The sequence below is a fragment of the Arvicanthis niloticus genome, chromosome 8 (genome assembly GCF_011762505.2).
Source record: "Arvicanthis niloticus isolate mArvNil1 chromosome 8, mArvNil1.pat.X, whole genome shotgun sequence".
Taxonomy (NCBI): Eukaryota; Metazoa; Chordata; class Mammalia; order Rodentia; family Muridae; genus Arvicanthis; species Arvicanthis niloticus.
In genome coordinates, this window is record NC_047665.1 from 7,115,353 (window position 1) to 7,136,412 (window position 21,060).

A 21,060-nucleotide genomic window follows, 5' to 3' on the forward strand; every position below is an offset into this window, starting at 1 on the left:
ACAGTAGGGTGAGAGGCTCGGGGCCATTGCTCGTAAGTCTATAAGTCCTTCCCCCAGGCTTCATGATACCTAGGGGAAGAAGCCATACAGGAACTGCGTGTGAGCATCTTGTTTGATGCTATAGCTCCAACCCGTGTTGCTTGTCGTCCCCTCCTCCAACCCATCCCATCTCTCATTGGTCTCCTTTGAACTGTCCAAGAATCCTCCAGAGTATGTCTGACCATGCAGATAGCATTTTAGAGGTCATTTTTATATGTGCCAAGGTCAGAGCCTATAATAATCCTCCTTGGGGCAACATTTGTCTGCTTTGTCAGCTCAGCAGTTGGGTAGGATCCTGCTCTCCCGGAATATACCTCTCTCAAGTGAGTTTTCACTGTGACACAAATGTACTCAGCGGGCCATGTGTCCCTTGTGTGGGCCCTGGGCCCAGAGAGAAGTCTATGGTCTGCTCATACCCACTGCTTCTCATGCACAGTCTTTGCTTTCCATTGTGGATTCCTCCACTCTTCCTGAAGCAGCTCTACACAGAGAAGAGAATCAGCCTAAGGCTTTCTAAGGGATGCTGAGGCAAGGCCTAGCAGGAGCCTCCGTGACAACTGGTCCCAACACATGGTATTGGTCCAGCTCAGCTCTATAGTCCATCTCATAGTAGCTGGCGTGTGGACCTGTTCCTGGGAAATAGAAATTCACCAGGGCCTGGGGAAGATGTTCAAAACAGCCTCTCGACTGAGGAAAACACCTGAGGAAAGCACGGGAACAGGCTTAGTTACCTCCTCCCTCCTGGGGATGAAAACCTTTGCTCTTTTTTTTTCCCAGAATGTCCCAAGGTTTAGTAGGTGTGGCTAAGGGACAGGAGCTGATTCCTGCTTCCCCACAATCAGATTCTATGGTGTCAGACAAGATGCCTGTCCTCACTATACCTTGATGATTTTTTTTTAATCTAAGGAATTGAGAAAATAGAAGCACCTATCTCCCAAGGTTGTTACAATAGTGAAGCAGCAGAAGGCTGGAGCAGACGAAGCAGTTAGCAGCTAGTAAGTAGCCATTACTACTTACTAGCTTTGGCTGAGAATGGATGAAGGAACCAGTTATCCCTTCGTAGCTGATAACTCACTCACATCTGTGATTATAACACTCACTGCTTTGGGGTGTTCTCAAAACCTCCACAGTGGTATATTCCTCTTTTCTGCAAACTAATCTTCTCTCATCTCTCTGTCCTCCCCAGCATGATGCACCCCATGTAGCTAACACTTCCTGAGATTATTCACATGCCAGCATGGCTTCTGTGGAAGGCCCTACCTTGCTTCCCTCTTACAGCCAACATCACTTTCTCCAAAAGCCTTCCCTGCTACCCCAGCCAGGGTCACGTGACCTTTCAGAAGTTTCTAGAATTCCCTGCCTTTCTAGTTTTGCCCAATCAGGGACCACATCACACTGAATTGGGATGGTTCGTGCATAAATAAATAAATAAATAAATAAGCATTTCTGTGTACAACATACACTATACTCAAGAAAAACCACCTTCCCTTGAACTAAATTTTGCATCGGTGGGAAGGCAGAGAGATAGGAAGGGCAACCACTCCTCAGCAGTTACCACTCACTAGTTGTAGCATGTTGAGACGTGGCTCACCTGCTCTGGTCCTCTGTTAATCAATGTACAGAGGTCTCAAGCTGTCCCAGAGTTTGCCTGTCCAAACCCAATAGGACACGCTGCATCTGAGCAAGCCTCCTTGTGCACAGGAGTCGCCGGCTGCCTTCTACACAATGCTGAACACCAAGGCGGTGTCACAAACATCTCAGAAAAGTAAAGTGCCTAGGGTGCTCTGCTCCGGGGTGTCCCTGACTCAACTGGAGAGCCCCTCCTTCCTGGCGCCCAGTCTCTTAAGAGTTACAGGACCCTTCTTATTTCTGTGGTATTCCTTCCAACTCCTCCTTCTTAGCCCAGGAACTATCTTTACATTTATGGAGCAGGGCGTGGAGGTTGGGGGAACATCTGTGATTAATTTTATACTCTCTAGATCCAGATTGTCTCAAAGAAAAGGCTCTTGGAATTCAAAGTCCTAAGCTCTTAAAATCCAGTATCTTTCTTTCAAACTAGTTGTCTTGTGTTTTCAAACACATTCTGAAACTCAAAAGCCAAGACTTACATCCTCCTGCCTCTCACACTGCAGCAACCCTTCCTGGAGGCAAAGCATGGGGGGGAGAGGGTCCGGGGGGGGCAGTAATTTGCACAGGGAATGTGCCATAGGTTTTGGTGGTGGTGGTGGTGGTGGTGGTGGTGTTTAGAAAAAGTAAGCAAGAAATCAGAGAAGCTAAATCCACGGAAAGACCACCCTTGTGCCCACAGTAACTTGTCTGGGTCTCTGCAGTCTGCTCTCTGGGAAACCAATTATCTCATTTGCTTCACTAATGTTTGCCATGCACTCAGCAGAGGCTGGGGAAATAAATATACAAAGCTTGATTGATTCCTGCTCACAGCATTTGGAATTTTAAAGAATCAACAATATAATTGAATAGAAAGGGAATACAGCTGAATGGCAGCAGCTGGGCAAGCCGAGCTCCCTGGACGCTTCTAACGTGGTAAAGACGGAGAAAAGGATGTCTCCAAAGAAGTCACTGTGCATCAGACACTGCTGAGTGCCTTGCCCAGGCTACCCTGCTCACTTCTTGTCTTTAGGAAGAAGTGCAATCTTCCAGGGACCAGCATTCCTCTCGTTTTTCCCACTATGAGATAAAACTGTCTCCCTAGCGTGACTGCCATGTGCAAAGGCGCACCAGTTCAGGTGGGGACCAGGTCTCTCATTTCCTTTCTGTATGATCAACTCTCACACTGAGGTAAGTTCCTAGAGGTCAATGTCGGGAAACTGCTCATAATTTCAGGGAGATGCTTAGATGCCTCATATTGCGTTTGTCCTGAGGCCTGTAATTCGGCTTTCAAACAAAACAGCGGAAGTACACGGCATGAAATTTTTATAGCAAAATTCTGGCAATCTGTGTGCCAGAAGGTAACCTCCTTCAACTGTTCAATATTTACCTCCAGGATTCACTGTTTCGGTACTGCCAACTAGCTCAGGGCCTTGCGCATGCTCAGCTCTCCTCGGCCCCGGAACTATGCCCCAGCCCCGGTGATTTACTTCAGAGGGGAAATGCTGTGATGTAACCACAGGAGCTCTGCTCCCAGGTCCTGGCTGGAGCTGGTAGATCGCCAGGCTTGTGGAAATGCCGTCACTTACCACTCATGCCAAAGCGCTGCTGCTATCTGGTCTTGCCTACATGGAGCCTGGGGAAAGGCAATTTGGGGCTGGAAACATCTGCAGGACTTTAAAAAACCAGGCCAGGACTCTCTCTTTTTCCTTGCTAAGTCATAGAGTGACCTGGGGATAGCAGTACTGAACAGTCCCATGTGTCGTGCATGGTTGCTATGAGGACCAAGCCAGTCGCTATCTGTGAAAGAATTTTCCACACTGTGAAATAGCGTGTCCTTGTGAAAGGAAAGAGGGCAAGCTGACTCCCAGGCTGATGGCTCTTGTCCCTCTCGTAGCAAGGATGAGACTGATATTGATGTGTCCCTCCATGTACCTGCCCAACCCTGGGTGGTTACTAGGCTGCTCTCCTCCTCAATCAACCCCAGGATGAGAGTCACTACTCTTCCTTGTCTCTGTCAGTTAAAGGCAGAAAAATCTTGACCATGACAGGTAGCAATGGAGAAATTCTCAAACATAGCAGACAGAATCATCTGGTGAAGGGGGCTTTACTAAAGATAAGGAAACACACACACACACACACACACACACACACACAGGGGCTAAGGGGAACACAAGCACACACAGAGAAAGAACCCCCCCCCCCCCCCCGCAAAGCCAGAGCCTCTCTATCTTTGAGAAGGAGGGAGAAGGGTTTTAAGGAACTTTGAGTAGGGGTTCCTTCCCTGATTTAGGGTTCGTCAGTTTTGACAAGGACAGGGCCACTAAACATCACACATACTTCCATTTTTTTATCCTGTGCTTGCTCCCAGGCACTTGGCAAATGCTTTCCTTCCATCTCTGTGCTCTTGTTTCATCCCCTGCCTATGACAGAGGCCAGCCTGCTGTGTCCTGTAGAGGGAATGGAAACCATGCCACACTAGCTCATTTTTCATTCACCATCTCAACTCTGCTCCCCTTCCAGCCGAGGAGGTTCTGAGCAAGGGAGAGCTTTCTGGGACTTAATACTTAATACTTAGCTACCTCTTATCCCGAGGCTGATTATTGTGCTTTAGAATGTCCCTCCCTGTCTCTCAGAACCTCCTTGCCCTGCTAAGTTGCTTTCTTTTAGACAATCTTTGCTCAGCTTTTCATTCATTCATTCATTCATTCATCCATCCATCCATCCATCTATCCATCCATCCATCCAGCAGATACACAGAGAGCCTACCAGGCAGAGTTTGTTAGGATAAATGTATTCTAGAAACTTGAGCCAGACAACAAGTAGAACTGTTTAGTGATTTTAAGAAGGTAGAGATTCACCATTTGGCACTCACTGGTTGGAGTACTTGAAAATCGAATTTGTAGTTCCTTGCTGAATTTAATTGATTTATTTCAGATGTCCTATGGTGTGTACGGCCTGCATATCTACTTATACTTAAGATAGGCTGATGTTTCAAGCCTGTTGCAAGCAAGGAGAGAGAGGCGGTTGCCTTGCACTTGCATTTAGTCTGCACGAGCTCATGTTATGGCATTTGCTCAGGGAACAATCTGTGTTGTGTTTCTCTGCACATGTGTTCCCAGGGTGAAACCAAGAATGTACAGGATCACACACTTCCAAAGAAAATCTGGGTGAAGAAGACGGTTTCTGCTGTCTTTCCTGCAGCCTATCAGACCGTGTGTTGAGTAATGTTCAGTGATAAAGTCCTCATAAAAAAAAAGCTTCGCTTTGGTTTCCTTTGAATTTTTTAAAACTTTTCCCTATTCACAGATTGTTTTTTCCTCAATCTAAAAACAGAAACAGGGTTATTCTTTTTATTTTTTGAGACAGAGTCTCTTTTATGTAGATTAGGCTGTCCTTGAACTTAAAGAAATCCACCTGCCTCTGCCTCCCCAGTGCTGGTATTAAAGGAGTGTGCCACTGGGTAAGGCTCCCAGTTATTCTCAAGTCAATCTATGATCAATAGATTGAACAATGAACCAATAAACAGTTATAAATAAATTTTCAGGCTTTGCTCCACCACCACCGTAGATGTGTGTGTGGGGTGGGGTGGAGGTATGCATGCATGTGCATATGTGTTAGGGTTGGTGTGCATGCATGTTTGCTTACATGTGTGTGGAGGCCAGGTTGATGTCAGAAGTCTTCCTCAGCCATCTTTGCTTTATATATTGAGGTAGGCAGATTCTCTCACTTGAACCAGAACTAGAGCTCACTGACTGAGTACCTAAGTTAGCTAGCTACCTTGCCTGTGGGGGAGGTCTGGAAACAGAGGCAGGCTGCCACACCTGCCCATCATTTACATAGATGCTGAGGTCTTTGTGCTTAGAAGGCAAGTTCTCTGCCCACAGAGCTATCGCTCTAGCCCAGGCCTTGACTCTTGATACACCTTGCCTTTACACATTGTAGTGCATATTGCTCCAGACCTCTCTGGCTTTGCTCCTGACTCCTGTGGTGAATCGTGCTGCTCCAACTAAAGCCACTGGAGATAACTAAACCAGCCAGGGCAGACCTGAGAGGTTTGACCTGTCTGGAGCTAGTTACTAGCATGGAGCTGGCGCCTGTTCTCCATGTAGGCTCTCTGAGTATGATCATCTACACTACTTCACATCCTGACTAGATTTTGAGAACAAACTCAAAGGGCCTTGGAAAGGACTAAGCTGGAAGGTTCTAGAACAGACTTCCATTGTTTCCTCCTGGTCAAGGCAAGTCACAGGGTGAACTTGAACCATCCCTGAGACAGAACAGAAAAGGCACAAAGGTGGGAGGGAGGGTAAACATGAGAAGGAGTAATTCATGTGGGTGCTACTTTAAATGACCTGCTCCAATCTCGAGCTACAAGGGGATGTCATTATGTCATTCAGAGGAGCGCAGAGGGACTCTTCTAAAGCCTCCTGAGAAGCCAGCTGGAGCCAAATGTGATCTCAGAACTCAAGGGACCAACTGAGCAGGGGACCTTCCGGAGTCTGAAGATGCAGGGCTGGCTGGAGTCAGGATGGCCATGAGGGACCAGGGCATACATGGGCAGCCAGACAAACCTGTGTCTAAATTCCAGTTTTAATACCTGTCATCCTCTGGCACGTTCTCACCCTCTAAAGGGCCTCCCCCTTTAAAGAACAAAACAGGTGGAATATCACCAGAGACCTCACAGGGCCTTTTGTGCAAGACAAAGCGTTAATGGCAGTGCTTGGCCTAGTACTTGGTAAAGAGTGAGCCCCCAGTAAATGCTGGTTCATTTCACCCAAGCAGTGTCTCTTCTTTCTGATGAAAACACTCCCACTGTACTAATGAGTCTGGCATTGGGGGAGGCTAGACCCTCCCTGGTCTAGAAACCACAACATGAGTCACCATACTAAACAACCTGTGTGGTTCTGGGCAAGACAAACACATCCAATGGGGATGCGATATTACAGCTGGAGCAGGGTCTGAAGCCTCCCGCCACACTCAATATTAACCCTCAAGATGCTAAGTACAGGGGAGTCCAGAAGAGCTCAGGGAACAGGCCTGAGCAGACTACATAGCAAGGCACCTCTGAAGGGCATGGGACAGGGCTATTAACCATCAAGCAGAGGGACCAACTAGCTGTATAATCCTATCAGAAGGAGGGAGTGCCAAGGCTCTTCTTGTGCAGGTAACTTAGTGCAGCCAGCCTAGGTGTGCTGAGTTAACATGACTGAACCAGTGGCGGTCGTCTGATGCCCAACAATGGTTCAAGCCAAGGAAGAATCTCAGTATCAGGTGAGACACAGTGGCCATCACAGGAGCATGTGAGACACAGTAGAAGTGCCCACTGTCGAAGGCTCTGCAGTGGAAAAAATACTAAGAAACAAAAAGCACCAGAGTCGAGGAAGGACTCGCACGCTGGGCTGAGTGAATGGAAGCAGGAGGGCTGCTTGGGAGGTTCTCAGCTGGGCTGAGTAAAAGATCTGTAGCCGGATGCTGAGGGTCAAACAAGCAACATTGTTGCCATCTGCACAGAGCTCATGTGTACAGTCACCAGAGGGCTCCAGACTTGGGGTGGGGAAGGGGGAATCCAGAGAAGCTAGATTAACTGTGATGCTGAGGAAGAAGGAGAGTAGAGGTTGACATTCAGACAGAAAGGTCGAAGTGGAGGATGTGAGTTCATACTGGGCTCCATGTTGGGTGTGTGAGGGCATCTGCCCGGGGCTGGGCTGGACATGGGAGGACTCTGTTACAACTCGGTGAGTGACCAGGGTAGAAGTCTCATAGAGCCACTGAATAAAGTGTGCTTCTCGTGCTTAGAATTCAAGTCCTTCACAATTTATCTCTAGCTTGCTTTTCTATCATCTCGGAAAAACTGAAGCTGTGGAGAACGGGGGTGGGGTTGGGGTGGAGGTGGGAGATGTCCATGAGATACCTAGAAGGAGCAAGAAAGTTAATGCAGGGGCTGGGGAGATGGTTCCGTAGTAAGAGCACTGGATGCTATTCCAGAGGATCAAGGTCTGGTTCCCTTCACCCACAGAGCAGCTCACAACCTTCCTAACTCCAGTTCTAGGGGATCCGATGCTCTTTTGGCATTCATAGACATTGTTCACACATGGTACCCAGACACGCATACAGTTAAAACACTAATACACATAAATGGAAAAAAAAAAACCACATAAAAAAAAGCAAGAATGCCAATGCATACATTACACAGCAGTGCAGAACTTGAACCATAGCGTATACCTGGTAACTGTAATGATGGCCTCCCCTGCCAGGTGCAGTTGGGCAATTGAGCAATGTTCTCCATCATCCCATGCTGTGCTCCCAAGAGGTAATGTTTACCCTAGGGGATTCCTTTTGTTCAATCTCTGAAGCCCCTGTAGGGCCTAGCAGTGCCTGTGAGGCTTTGTGGGGATTAACTGAGATTATGATTAGCATGTGCTCAGCTCAGTATTCAGCTAGGATTTTGTGTTCAATAACTGTTTGGTGTCACGGTGCCGCTATTATCCCTGATGTTAATGGTATCTGAATTTCAACCCTTCCTGAGGAAAAGTCCCTTTCACATCAAGCCTCTTTAGCCATGGAGTGTGCCATCCTTCCAAGCTTCTCCTCAGTCTGTGTGCATTCTCTGGCTCTCTGTCAGGTAGTTTAACATCTTTCCAGGCTCCAAACCCCTCTTTAATTCCCACATTCTCCACAGATCCTTCCCTGCCTTCCTCATTTGCATCTCCTGAGCACTGATAGTCAGCGTAACCCACTTGACAATTAATCAAGACAAGCCTGTCACAGCTCCCTTGCTGGAGTGAAACCAACTCTGTGAAATTATCCGTATGCCTTCCTTGCTGCTTGCGAGCTTGCAACTCTCAGCTCTTGGGGCTGAGGTACCACAGCACCAACCCAGCACTGGCACCTAGAGAGATGCGCACCAGATATGGTAGAGACCTGAGAGAAGGCACCTTTGGATAGTCCTGGGAGAATAATGAAGAAGCATGCAAGGAACACGTACACACATGCATGCACACATGCAAGAACACACACACACACCTCACCCCAATCTGTTGGCGTCTGAGCAAGTGACTCCTCCCTTAGAGACATTCATTTTCCAAGTAGGACAGGGTCTTACTTCAAGACTTGTTTTGGACTTTGAAAAAAATAAACTCTTATCCCACACTCTGAAACCTTCTGTCTCATCTGGGACCCTAGGAATCAAACAAACATTTACTGATCTTTGCAGAGAGGACAGCGGACCAAGATAAGTAAGTTCTGGGACACCACCTGAAGAGGCTCAGGATTTTCAAGCAAGACACCTCGCAACAACACAAAGCCAGGTGCCCACCCAGGGGCACAGAGGAGGCAGATGGCCCAGGTGGGCCCCGCCTCTTTCACTCATAAATCCTTCCTCACCTCTAAGACTCCACTAATCCCAGATCTCCCCGAATCTCTTCTGGATTCTTCAATCACAGGACTCAGCCCTAGTTCATGCCGTGAGCCCTACCTTTTGGGAGCCAACTCCTAGCAGAAAGTGGCTATGATCTTTGCAAACATCTCGAGCCATATACCCTGACAAGAGACTTGTTTTAAACAGCCTACAACAGCTGAGCACACTCTGATAAACATCTCGTTTATCCCAGATATCTTGTTTTGTTGTTTAGTGCCCCCAGCTGCACGATGCATGTGGTATCCATGCCTACAAGGCACCTGGCAAAGTGTATAAATACCCCAGATTTCCCTTCAATAAAGGAGAGGAGACTTGATCAGAACCTCTCTCTTGTCTCCATTCTTCGAGTCTCTTCCCCTCCATCCCCACACTCTCTCTTGCTAGACCCTGACCCTCAGATCGGAGCAGCAGCTCGGGCCAAGACACAGTGGCCCCCAAGCATGGGGCAGTGTGGTCCTCAACACTACCCACTTCATACCACGTCACAGGGCATTGAGTGTGATGCTGCCAAAAAATAGCACTAAGTTTTGCTTCTAACTTCATAAGATGCTGAAGTGATTATGCACAGGAAAGTATCACCAGAATGGTCAATTTCAAATATGTATGTTCAACACATGAGCCATAAAGATTACATCATTGCAAATAAATGGTATAAATAAAAGTGTAAGATCTATCCCAATTAACATGGAGAATATTGAATTTGTCTTTTGTGAAATATGGGGACCTTGGGACTAAGGAGATGGCTCAGCAGCTAAGAATGCTTGCTGCTCTGTTTTCCCAGATCCAATCTCCCAGCCTCATCCCTATCTCTGCAACAGAACACCTGCTGCAGCCTTCCTTCCCCATCTACCCACATCTCCTGTGGCTCCCACAGAGCTTTCTCTTCTAACCTCCTTCTCCCAGCTTGTTGCTTTATCCCAGCCCCTCCCCCCACTTGGGCAGGCACTCCCTGCTGACCCACAGGCCTTCAAGGGAAGTAGGTTGATTCTCCTCTCCTCCTGCTCCTCTAGATCCAACCCCCAAGTCTCATCCCCAGTTCTATAGTGGACCCTCTGGAGTGACCTCTCTTCATAGTCCCTCCCAATTCCAAAGAGACAAAATGAGCAGATCCTCATTGAACATTCTCATCTCCTCCCTCCTGTAAACTCTTCAGATGTTTACCTATCCGCATTTCTAAGTGTCAGCTCCCAATACCCAGAAACACATTTTACCTGGAACCCCCAGTGGCCACAACTATCAGTGCAAAGAAAATTTTCTACTAGGCAACACACAATCATTACACTCTTAAAACATACAGAAAGGAAACAGAAACCAAGGAACAAAACACCCACCAGACAAAGACAAATCAAATTCTCAGCACCTAGACCTATAATCACACCAATCCCAGATGCCTAGACTCCAGCATAAGAACATAATCAATAACAATCCGGGTGATGTGTCTCCACTAGAGCCCTCCTACCAAGCAAGCCCTGAATATTCCAACATCGATGAAGCACACACACACACACAAAATCTTGAAACCACCTGTATTAAAATGATAGAGGTCCTTAAAGAAGAAAGTGATATATTTCTTACAGAAGTCCAGAAAAACGGAACAGCATGAGGAAATGAATATACCTGTCAAGACATGAAAATGGAAATAGAATTAATAAATTCTCAATAAGCCAATAAGTCAGTAAGTTCCCAAACTGCAGTAATTCTGGAAATGAAAAATTTAGGAATGTCAAGAGGAACTGCAGAGGCAAGCTTCACCAGTAGAATATAAGAGATGGAAGGGAGAGTCTCAGGCACTGGAGACATCATAGAAGAATTGGGTAAACCAGTCAAAGAAAATGTTAAATCTAAAAAGCTCCTGACATATAACATCCAGGCAATCTGGAATGATATAGATACCTAAGAACAATATGTATAGAAGAAGAAGGAGGAGGAGGAGGAGGAGGAAGAGGAAGAGGAAGAGGATGAAAAGGAAGAGGAAGAAAAAGAGGAAGAAAAAGAGGAGGAGGAGGAAGAAGAGGAGGAGGAAGAGGAGGAAGAGGAGGAGGAGGAAGAGGAGGAAGATGAGGAGGAGGAGGAGAAGGAGAAGGAGAAGGAGAAGGAGGAGAAGGAGAAGGAGAAGGAGAAGGAGAAGGAGAAGGAGAAGGAGAAGGAGAAGGAGAAGGAGAAGGAGAAGGAGAAGGAGAAGGAGAAGGAGAAGTAGAAGAAGAAGAAGAAGAAGAAGAAGAAGAAGAAGAAGAAGAAGAAGAAGAAGAAGAAGAAAGATGATCAGTTCAAAGGCCCAGAAAATGTTTTCAACAAAACTGTAGAAGAAAATTTTTCTAACCTAAGGGAGGAGGTACCTATACAGGTACAACAAGCATAAAGAACAGCACGTAGATTGGACCAGAAAAGGAATCCCCTTGGCACATAATTATCAAAACACTAAACATAAAGAACAAAGAGCAAATATTAAAAGCTGAAAGTGAGTAGACCAAGTAACATATAAAGACAGACCTATCAGAATTATACCTGACTTCTCAATGGACACTTTAACAATCAGAAGGGTCTGGACAGATGTGCTGCAGACTCTAAGAAACTACAGATGCCAGCCCAGACTACCATACCCAGCAAAACTTTCAATAACCATATATGGAGAAAATAAAATATTTTACTAAAACAACAAATTTAGGTAATATATCTATAAATGCAGCCCTACAGAAGGGGCTAAAAGGAAAATTCTAATTTAAGGAGGTAAACTGCTCCAGTGAAAACACAGGACATACATAGTCTCACACCAGCAACATCAAAGAAGAGAAACACACACACACACACACTCACACACACACACACACACACACACACACACACACTCACACACACACACACACACACTCACACACACACACACTCACACACACACACACTCACACACACACACTCACACACACACACACACTCACACACACACACACACACTCACACACACACACTCACACACACACACACACACACTCACACACACACACACACTCACACACACACACACACTCACACACACACACACACACACACACACACTCACACACACACACACACTCACACACACACACACCACCACCAACAACAACAACATAACAAGAATCAACAACTCTTGGTCACTGATCTCTCTCAGTATCAATGATCTCAATTCACCAATAAAAATATCAATACCCCTAGAGGTGTTGCAGGTATGGCTGCTGTGTCACATGTTCGTCAGTAGGTGGCAGAAAGGAGAGGCTATGTCTATGCTTAGTGTTCTGATCTAGGAACATCTGAATATTAGTAACCTGAAAAGAGGGAGCCTGAGATGACCACTAGCCTGGCACCAGGCAGGCCCCAACAGGCTGCCAGGATGAAGAGAAAACCAGAGACTAGAAAAACTTCACCTGGAACCTTGGGCCCTGGGCAAGGAGCAAACTGGAGATGAACACCAGATAGCTACCATGGGTCCCAGACAGGGATGCAGTCTGAAATGACCACCAGTACAGTGCCAGGGTAGGGGGTATCAGACCATGCAGAGGTGACCCCTGCCCAGTGCCATAATGCATGAGCAGGGCATAGCACTCATGAGACCACTCCAGAGATGACCTAAGACACTCAACGTACCTGGGCACAACTAAGAGGACTAAGTGGTGGAGAAATGGAAGAGAAAGAGAAACAGAAGGTTGTGGGCACTATGAAGAGGGGTGGAACTGGAGACTCAAGGGTAGTGGGGAACAGCCTGATGGGAGTAGCCAGTGATGACACCTGGGACCATGGTGGGGATCTGGCCTGTGCTGCCACCAGAACATACATGGGTCTGTGGCCCTGCAACAGCAGAGATCTGTTACCACCAAAATCCAGGCCGACATCCTGGCTGTGGACTGTCACCCAGAACATATTATTATCTGACAACTATGCAGAACTGGCCCCATCTCTCACTTGGACATCATGGGAGATCTGGTCCTGGAGGCATGAGAGCAGCTGACCTGCCCCTGCCCCTATCCAAGTGCAGTACTCAGGAGAGTCACTCACTATTTGCTGACAGCTGAAGACCTGTCCCTGGGGGGTGGGGGTCACAAGAGCAAGAAAGCTAACCCTGCCCCTCACCAGCTGTAGCACTCAGGAGAGCAGGCCCTGTACCATACCTGAGCAACACAGTAGAGCTGGCCCTAGTGACAGGGGCTTGGGCAAGCTATCCTAAGGGCATAAGCATGTAAGAGCTGACCTCACTACATCTCTGCCATGTGTTGGCATGCACATACACACACTATCACTTAGAGCAGTCAAGAGAGCTGGCCCCAAGGTCACCAGAGCTGGAGAGCTGGTCCTGCCCCTCACCTGCTGTAGCATTCAGGAGAACAAACCTTGTGTCTCTCCTGAGCAGCATAGTAGAGCTGGCACTGGATGTGGGGGTTGCAGGTGAGCCATCCCCGAGGGCAAGCTTATGGGAGACATGGCCCTGCCTCTTGCCTGCTAGATGGTAGTGTGAACTAGGGAGAGACACTCTCCTCCCTTCCTTCATCCCTCACCATCTATGGCAGGCAGGAGAGCAGCCAGGGGTGATAAGAGTAGGAGAACTGGCCATGACCCTCTCCGGCTGCAACATTCAGGAGCACTGGCCCTGTATCTTTCCTGATCAGCAAGATAGAGCTGGCCCTGGTAGCAGGGGGTTCTATTGAGCCAGCCCCAAGGGAATAAGAGCTGGAGAGCCAGGAGGCTGACCAGCTCAGATACCTCTCAGACCCAGATCCAGGGCTTTCAATTGGTCCACCCCAACATCTACCCCATTGATGAACTGCTGGAGTACATGAAAGGACTGCTCCTACAAATCCAAAACTTCAGGATCTCCATGATGCAGGGCAACAGCAGGATATCTGAAAGGAGTTCCACTGAGGTTCCAGTACTGATAGAGTAGCAGAAGCCAGAGGCCTCACATCAGACCGAAGAGTCCCTGCAATAAACACTTGCAAGTAGAGAGGTGTGGACAAAGGGGTATGCTGTGGGAGATACTATACTACATTTTTTACAAGATTTTTTTTCCTCTGTCGAGGGGGGAGGTTGCAAAGGTACAGGGAAGGGGAAATTAGTGGGATGAGATGCATGATGTGAAATTCACAAAGATCCAATAAAAAGCTTTTTTAAAAAAGAAAGAAAAACCAAAAGAAAGAATAATATTTTTTAAGAAAGGCAGACTAACAGAATGGATGCAGAAACAGAATCCATCTTTTTGCTGCATCCAAGAAACACACCTAAACATCAAGAATAGACATTACCTCAGGGTAAAGGGTTAAAAAAAGATATTCCAAGCAAATGGACCTAAAATCAAGCTCTTGTAGCCATTATAATATCTAATAAAATAGACTTTAAACAAAAACCAATCAAAAGAGATGGCACTATATACTCATGAAAGAAAAAGTCCACCAAGTGACATTTCAATTCTTAACATCTATGCCTCGAACGCAGGACACCCACATTTGTAAAAGGAACACTGCTACAGCTTAAATTATATATTAATCCTTACACGCTGACAGTGGGAGACTTCAATACCCCATTCTCACCAATAGGCAGGACAATGAGACAGAAGTAAACAGGAGCAAAATACTCAAGCTAACAAGTGCCATAAACCAAATGGATGCAACAGATATTTATAGAACAGTATTTCCAAACACAAAAAGAGTAAGAATATACCTTCTGCTCTGCTCCAACTGACCACATACTCAAAATGAGCCACAACAGATATGAGGACACTGAAGTCACTCCCTGCATCTTATCAGACCACTATGGATTAAAGCTTGGATATCAACAACCACAGAACTGACAGAGAGCTTACAAACTCATGGAAACTGAAAAAGTCCCTACTGAATGAAAAATGGGTCACGATAAAAATAAATAAAGAAATTAAATACTTTCTAAAATTCAATGAAAATGAATATACAGCATACCCGAACTTATGGGACACAGTGAAAGCAGTTCTAAGAGGCAAGTTCACAGCACTAAGTGCCTACATAACCAACTGGAGAGATCTCATACTAGCAACTTAGTAGCACACCTGAAAGCTCTAGAACAAAAAGAATGACAGAAGTAGACAGAAAGAAATAATCAAACTCAGGGCTGGAATCAACAAAATAAAAACAAAGAGAACAAAACAAAGAACCTAACCTGTGGAACAAAGAGTTGGTTCTCTGAGAAAATCAACAAGATAAAACAAACTAAATCAAAAACTAAAAGGCAGGGATCTAAATTAACAAAATCAGAAAACAAGAGGGGGGCATAGGAGCAGACACCAAAGAAATCCAGAGAATCCTAAGGACATACTTTAAAGTCCTGTACTCCACCAAATTGGAAAGTCAAAATGAAATGGATAATGTTCTTGGTAGGTACCACTTACCAAAAGCAGATAAACAATTTAAACAGACCTACAACCCCTACTGAAATAGAGGTAGTCATTAAACGTATCCCAACTAAAAGCAGCCCAGAGCCAGATGGTTTTAGTGCAGAATTTCTGTTACCCAAACTATGTAAAGACCCAAGAAAGAAAGAGAATCACAGACCATATCCCCTATTAACATAGATGCAAAAATACCCAACACAATACTCTCAAACTGAATTCAAGAACACATCAAAATGGTCATCCACCATAATCTAACAGGGATGCTGGGATGGTTCAATGTAAAAAAGTCAATGAATGTAATCCATCATATAAACAAAGTGAAAAAAATATGATCAACTCATTATATACAGAAAAACCTTTGACAAAATCCAACACAACTTCATAATAAAAGTCCAAGAGATGTTAGGAATACAAGGGACATACCTAAATATAATAAAGGCAGTTTACAGCAGGCCTATAGCTAATATCAAATTAGATAGAGAGAAACTCAAAATAATTCCACTAAAATCAGGGACAAGATTGTCTATTCCCTCCATATCTATTCAATATAGTACTCAAAGTCTTAGCTAGAGCAATAAGACAACTGAAGGAGACCAAGGGGATACATATTGGAAAGGAAGAAGATATCCGCAGAAAATGATAGTATACACTGGTAACTCTAAGAATTCCACCAGGGAACTCCTACAGCTGATAAACACCTTTGGCAAAGTAACTGGATACAAAATTAACTCACAAAATCAGTGCCCCTCCCATCTACAAATGACAGAAAAACTGAGAAAGAAATCAAGGAAACAACACCCTTCACAATAGCCTCAAAAAATAAAAAGTATCTTGGAGTAACTCTAACCAAGCAAGTGAAAGATTTGTATGATTAAAACAAACAAACAACAACAAAAACCTTCCAGTCTTTGAGGAAAGAAATTAAAGAAGATATCAGAAGATGGAAAGATTTTCCAAGCTCATGCATCTGTAGGATTAACATAGTCAAAAATGATCATCCTACCAACAGCAATCTACAGATTAAATACAATCCCCCTTTAAATTTCCAACACAGCTCTTTACAGTGAAAGGACAATTCTCAACTTCATATGGAAAACCAAAAAACTGAGGATAGTGAAAACAATCCTGAACAATACAAGAATTGCTAGAGGTCTCACCATTGCCGATTTCAAGTTGTACTACAGAGCTATAATTATAATAATAATAACAATAATAACAATAATAATAATTAATAATAATAAAACAACCATGATATTGGCATTAAAAACAGACACACTGCCCAATGGAATCAAGCTGAATCCCCAGACATAAATCCACCTAAAAACTCCTGATTTTTATAGAGAAGCCAGAAATACACACTGGAGAAAAGACAGCATCTTCAACAAATGGTTCTGGTCAGACTGGATAGTTGCATGTAGAAGAATGCAAATAGATCCATGTCTATTACCCTGCACAAAACTCAAGTCCAAGTGGATCAAAGACCTCAACATAAAACCAAATACTCTGAACTAGATGGAGAGAAAGTGGGGAAAGCCTTAAACACTTTGGCACAGGAGACAATTCCTGAACAGAACACCAGTAACACAGAAACTAAGATCAACAATTAATAAATGAGACCTCATGAAATTGAAAAGCTTCTGTAAGGCAAAGGACACCATCATTCAAACAAAATGGCAGCCTACAGAATGGTAAATAATTTTTACCAAATTTACATTCAATAGAGACGAATATCCAAAATATATTTTAAAAAATTCAAGAAACTAGTTATCAAAAAACCAATAGTCCAATTCAAAATGGAGTAAAGATCTAAACAGAATTTTCAATAGAGGAAACTCAAATGCCTGAGAAACACTTAAATATTCAAAATTATTAGCCGTTAGGGAAATGTAAATCGGAATTACTTTGAGATTCCATCTTACACTTGTCAGAATGGCTAAGATCAATAACACAAGTGACAACTGGTGCTGGTGAGAATAGGGGGTAAGGAAAACACTCATCTGTTGCTGGTAAAGTTAAAACTTGTACATCCAGTATTGGAATCAGTGTGGCCTTTCCTCAAGAAGACAGGAATCAATATAGCTCCAGATCTGGCTATGCCATTAGGCATATCCCCAAAAGATGCTTCATCCTACCACAAGGACACTGGTTCAGTGTCCACTGCTGCTTTACTCATAATAGCCAGAAACACCAGAAACTGGAAACACCTGAGATGTCTCTCAACAGAAGAATGGATAAAGAAAATGTGGTACAGTTACACAAAGGAGTATTACTCAGCTCTTAAAAAAATAACATCATAAAGGCATAAGGCATAAGGACAAAACAGAAAACCTCATCCTGAGTGAGGTAACCCAGATCCAGAAAGGTAAATATGGTATATAGTCATTAAATAAATAAATGATAACCAACCTATAATCTGAGAGAAGTTAGGTTTGGAGAAAGGGACTAGGGGGAGGCACATAGATCCCCTGGTAAGGGAAATGGACTTTATGGGTGGATTGGGGGCAGGATAGATCTGGAACAGGAGGATCAGGTGGGGAGGGGGAGGGGAGATAGGCTTGAGGAATGAAATGTGAGAAAACACATCTGGAATTGAGGGGCATTGGATAGATGATATGAAAACCTAGTGCAGTGGGTCATAAAAGAGACGAAAGAGATCCTAATAAGGTCTCCTAATAATGAGGAATACGGAGTCCCGACTAGCCATTTCTTGTCACCAAACAAGGCTCCAGTACCAGGACTTGGTTGCATTCAATTGAGTTGTTGGCCAGGGGGTCCCATGGAAACCCCCAAACAACCCAGGCTGTTATTAAGACAATGGGTTATACTCTGCAAAGTGACAGCAAGGCCCCCTTGCTGAGGACAGCACCCACATGGAACTGGGAGGAGTAAAGCTGGTGCCCATGTGGTGCCCATGTGCCTTCACCCCCACACTCAAAGTCTCTCTGGTGTCGGAAGGTACTCTGCACACAACCAAAAGAGAAATGTAAACATCAACCCAGCCACAGAACCTTAACCTATGCTTTGTCCTGTCTTCAAAATATGCTATAGCCACCAACCTAGCACAGAACTTGCGGGAGTAGCCAACCAGTGTCTGATAGGACTTAAGGCCCTCTCCAGGAGAATGAAACCCAAACCCAACACTAAGACCAAGAACCACAGATTAGATTGCACAGAGATCTAGGGTAAAACCACACACTACTACTCTAAAAAGTATCAACAAAATGACTCCTAATGAGATTCTGCTGTAATACACAGAGATCAGTGCCTTATTCAGTCACCATCAGAGAGGCTTCCTCCTGCAGTAGACGGGAACATACACAGAAACCCACAGCCAGACTATATCTAGAGATATAGAACAGACAGTTCTAAATGGGATGTCTGCATTCATCTCCTCCTCTCAGAGCTCGAGGAACACCTCAGAAGAGGAGCTGGAAAAGACAGAGTGGATAGAGGACACTAGGAGATCAAGAGCATCAGAATCAACTGAGCAAGGCTCATACGGACTCAGAGAGACTGAAACAGTGAGAGTCAGGTCCTCTGAGCAGGATACACAGACAGACACACACACAGACACACAGACACACAGACACACAGACACACACACACAGACACATAGACACACAGACACACAGACATACACACACACACAAACAGTAGACAGACAGACAGGCACACACACACACACAGACACACACACAGACACACAGACACACACACACACACACACACACACACACACACACATATATATATATATATATATATATATATATATATATATATATATATATATATCAGCTTAGTATTATTTTATGGGACTCCTGAGTGGATCTCTAGTTCCTGTGCCTGTCCTTGGAGCGTTTTTCCTTCAGTTACGTGGCCCTGTCCAACCTCCATATGATGGTTTTCATTTATCTTATAATATTTTATTTCATCATGTTTTAGTTATTATCTCTTAGAAACCTGTTCTTTTCTAATGAGAGACAGAAAGGGGGTGGGTATGAAATGGAGGGACGAACTAGGAGGAGCAGGAAAAGAGAGTGCTTACTGTTCTTACAGAGGGTGGGGTTCACTTCTTAGCACCCCCATTCGAGGACTCACAACAACCCTCAACTCCACAGCTCTAGGGGAATCCATGTCCTCTCTAGCTGCCCCTCACACAGACATACAGATGTATACACATAAATTGAGATGATAAAAAGAAAACTTTAATGAGCTCAAAGCCAACACAAAGTCTGAGAAGAACCATTTCCTACATCAGGTAATTCGGCCATAATGCCCAGCTGCACTTCCAACAGAAATATGTTATGCTTTCAGTGTGTTTAGTCAGCTCCCTGACACTGTCACCAATACTGGAAACCAACAGCTTAAAAGAGGGAAGAGTTATTTGGGACCAGGGTTTGAGGTTTCTGTCCAAGGTAGTCTGTCTCTGTGGCTTTGGGGCTGTCGGTGAGGTGGGACATTGTAGCCTGATGGTTTAATGGAGAAAAGCCCTCTATCCAGAAGCCAACAGAGACAGAGAAGAAGGGATCAGAGTCCTGGTATCTGCTTCAAAGGCACATATGTCCCCAGTGACCACCCACGCCCTGCTGGTTTTCCCACCTCCCGCTGGTGCCATAGGCTCATGACTAAGTCTTGAATATGGGGGTCCTTTGAGAGACACTTCATATCAAAGCTATAGGAAGTGATACTAATTATCAATTGAGGTGACACTCTGTGTTTTAATATCTGAGAAATTGGATTCAATTTTGGAAGCAGCAGGGGACAGCTCTGGGCTCCTGAGAGAAGAGATGGGGGAAGAAGCTCCCCCATTTTCCCTCTAGTTTGAGATCTACTCAGTGCAGGGGGTATGCACAGGAGGTGTTTGGGAAGTGTTTACACCCTTTTTTACCAACTGTCAGAGGTGTTGTCCCTCAGCTCTGTTCCCTAATCCATCCTGGCACTGAAAAATATCAGTAATCCCACAGGGTCACTTCTGTCTTGCCTCTCCACACTGAGGTAACTCTTCTTAATCAAGCCAATGTCACAGGTCTCCTCGCAGGGAGCCTATGGTGTCTTCTCAGGCTTGTGGAGATTGATTTGGAGATTGTTAGGGCTTGAGAAAACCAATAAACTTTCATTGTAAAAGCCAAGAGCTAGAGCCAGAGTCAGCTTGAGTCAGAGTCATCTAGAGCCAGAGTCAGCTAGAATAGCTTCATACCAGAAGCTGTTTCAACAACCCTTGAAATGCAAGGCATTCCCAACAGAAGCATATGCGGAATTGGACAAAGTTTTATTCCGGATGTCTCCTTCAACTAGTGACATAAACTACTCTGGAATGGACTTTCACTTTCTTCTTTTGTTGATGTATCATTCAACTTGCAACATAAGTTACTTTGGGAAAGTACCAGGAACTGCATCTTAGCCATCCTGCAGGATAAACAGGACAATATGGGTAAGGGCACTCGGTGAGTACTTTGCATTTGAGAGAAATGTTTGGTATTCATTAGTGAAGTGTAACCATTTGCTCTCATGTTTTTAAGTAAAGGATCTATTCACATACTCACATTCTAGAGAGACACAGAAAGAATATTAATAGTTATATGAGAAAAAAATGCTCACAGCTTCA

General features: G+C 44.8%; 1 non-coding gene across 1 annotated transcript; it reads left to right on the plus strand.

The window, feature by feature from the left end:
* Positions 1–12,245: 12,245 nt before the first annotated feature.
* LOC117714441 (small nucleolar RNA SNORA17) lies at positions 12,246–12,374 on the plus strand. Its single transcript, XR_004607526.1, has one exon. It is a non-coding gene; the product is annotated as a small nucleolar RNA SNORA17 (small nucleolar RNA).
* The last annotated feature ends 8,686 nt before the right edge of the window (positions 12,375–21,060 follow it).